The following is a 3376-nucleotide window of genomic DNA, read 5'->3' as shown; positions in this document are numbered from 1 at the left end:
TATAATGATAAGTAGCTGGGTTCATCTCTTGGTTCTCTATTCTGTTCCATACATCTACCTCTCTGTTTTTGTGCCAATACCATGCTGTTTTGATCACTATGGATTATAGTATAGTCTGATGTCTGGTAGCATGATTCCTTCTGCTTTGTTTTTATTTCTGAGTAATATCTTGGCTATTCAAGGTTTTTTCTGATTCAATATAAAATGAAGTATTATTTTTTCAAGATCTTTAAAGTATGACAATGGAACTTCAATAGGGATTGCATTAAAATTATATATTGCTTTGAGTAGAATGGACATTTTAACAATGTTAATTCTTCCCAGCCATGAGCATGGTACATTTTTCCATTTGTTAACATTTTCAGCTATTTCTTTTCTTAGAGTTTCATAGTTCTCTTTATAAAGGTCTTTCACATCCTTTGTTAGGTAAACTCCCAGATATTTCAACTTCTTTGGCACTACTGTAAATGGGATGGAGTTCTTGACTATTTTTTCAGCTTGATTGTTGTTGGTATATATAAAGGCTACCGATTTCTGAGTGTTGATTTTGTAACCTGAGACTCTGGTGTATTCCTTGATCACTTCTAAGAGTTTTGTAGTAGAATCCCTGGTATTTTCTAGGTATACAATCATATCATCTGCAAAGAGTGAAAGTTTAATCTCTTTTCATCCTATGTGGTTACCTTGATTGCCTTTTCTTCCCTAATTGCGATGGCTAAAACTTCCATTACAATGTTAAAGAGCAATGGAGACAGTGGGCAATCTTGCCTCGTTTCTGATCTAAGTGGAAATTATTTCAATTTAGAGCTGTCATAATATTATCTTTCATGTCCTGAATGTCATCAAAATGTCTTCCTTTCAATATTTACCTTCTTTTAGGATTAAGAAAAAAGTCACTGGGGGCCAGATCAGGTGTTCCAATACAGTTATTTGTTTACTGGCTAAAAACTTCCTCACAGATAGTGCCGTGTGCACTGGTGCTTTGACATTATACAAGAGCCATGAGTTGTTGACCAAGATTTTCAGTTAAGAGATTCCTGTTTCTCTATTAATGCTAATTTGGTCTGCTATGCTTCTTACAGTCAGATGATGATTTTGACTTAAATCTGATGAGTTTTTGCAATGTTTTGGCAGTTCTGTTAATTACTGATCACCCTGATCTCTCTTCATGAGTGACATTTTGTGGCCCCTAAGAAAAATGTTTAATCCATTTGTATACTGCCATTTTCTTTGTGGCATTATCTCCATAAACCTGGACTAACATGGCCCTAATTCACTTCCATTCTTGCCAAGTTTAACAAGAAATTTAATGTTTTTTTGTTGTTCTAGTTCAAGTTCTGACATTCTTGTGATAGCACACAAAAACATGCAATGATAATGAAGACCACTCAGGAAGACACCACTGTATGTTGACATGAACATAGCTCTGAGAAACTGATATACCAAGGTTATAAAACTTTACTGTGTTGTTTGTACAGTGCTGCCAATGTAAACACACATTGGCCAGTTCATAAACTTAATTGTGCAACCCTTTATACTCCCTCAAAATAGTAAATACTAGAACTTAACCCTCCATAGAGAAATGTGAAGGAAAATGTGGAGAGCTGGTGGGGAAAAGGCTGCTAATTATCCCCCTGTATTCACTCTCTCCTTCCTTTCTAAAGAAAGAGAAAACATTGGTTTTATCTGGGCATGTGGCTTCCCAGCTGAAGACTACATTTCATAGGTTTTTTCAGACCTAGGGTGGCCATGTGACTGAGAGGAAAATTAGAGCATGTTTGTAGTGTGCAATTTCAAGTCATCCTTTTAAAGATGTGGCTACTTGGGTTGGATGCTTTTGGTCCTTGCCTCAGATTGGAATGTGGGTGGTGTTTTGGATGTCAACCTAGACTATTGGGAGGTCAGCACCTGAGGAAATCTAGGGCTGAACACTAAAGGGGCATGAGACTGTGGGGGACCCAGTGCAATGGGACTTCCAAGCAAGTCCTGATTGCTCCTTCTGGATGTTTACATGTAAGAGAGGTAGACGTCTGCCTGGTCTGAACACATAACACCTTCTTATAGCATTGTAGCTTGTGCTCTAACTGAAGTGCCCATGACTTGTGATTACGGATTGTCAATCATAAATGAGGAAGACATTTGGAAGGAAGGAAGACAGACTTTCCTATAATGTGTAGTAATCTCATAGACTTTCAGCACATGGCTCAAGAGCAATTGGACATCATAGGTAAAACTGTAATGAAGCTAAACCTTACACTTTATTCAAAAATTAACTAAAAGACTTAAAAATTAGAAATGTTGACTCTATGAAAATCCATGTGAAGAGAGTGAAAAGGCAAACTACAGACAGGGATAAAGCTTTTGCATGCCACTTGTCTGACAAAGGATAAGTATGTAGGATATACAAAGAACTCTCAAAGCTCAGTGGTTAAGGGGAAAAAAAATCAAACAATTAATTGAACTAAAAATGAGCAAAATACATTTCACTAAAGTCAATATTCAGCTTTAAAATGAGCCCACACAAATTTTTGACATTATTAGTCCTCAGGGAAATGCAAATTAAAACCACAATGAGATACCACTACATATTTATTAGAATGACTAAAATAAAAAATAATGACAATGTCACAGGATGGCAAGGATGTGGAAAATTGGATTATTCATCTCTAGTTGTAAAATGGTACAGTAACTCTGGAAAACAGCTTGGTAGCTTCTTTAAAAAAAAAAAAGATGTTATTACCTATGATCTAGCACTTGTACTCTTAGGAATTTATCTCAGAGAAATGAAAGCTTATATTCACATAAAAACTTGTACACCAAAGATTCATAGCAGCTTTATTTGTAGTAGCTCAAAACTGAAAAAAAAATCGGATGTTCTTCAAATGAATGGTTATACAAATTGTGGCACACCCATATTGTGGGTAAGGGTGAACAGAATTTCTCTGTATCAGTTTTTATAGTGGCTTGTGATGCTTAGTAAAAATTATCTCAAAAAAATTTCAGTAAAAACATAGAAGAACCCAGGGAGTAGCCACCTACCTTCCCTAGATAAACCAGTCAAGAGCATTTTCTAGAGCAACGAGAAATTATAGAAAATTAGGAACTTTGTTTGGAAAGGACTGAAAATGAACTGTTAGAGCTATTCCTGATAAGAGTTTTATATACAAAGATAGCACCAAGAGGCAGTTTGCATTTCATAAAATACACCATTTATCCATTGAAATAAATTTCATAAGGTTGTGACGGATTATGAAGTGAGGCAAAAGTTCTGAGTTTCTTGTTGTTTATAAAGACAAAAAAATTATGGCTTTGTTATTGCTGTTGATAATTAAATGCATGTTTGAGAATTATTTTGGAAAACTTGGTTGCCATTATA

Source organism: Otolemur garnettii, unplaced genomic scaffold (genome assembly GCF_000181295.1).
Source record: "Otolemur garnettii isolate 467f Iridium unplaced genomic scaffold, OtoGar3 scaffold00019, whole genome shotgun sequence".
Classification (NCBI taxonomy): Eukaryota; Metazoa; Chordata; class Mammalia; order Primates; family Galagidae; genus Otolemur; species Otolemur garnettii.
Note: the sequence above shows the minus strand (reverse complement) of the source record.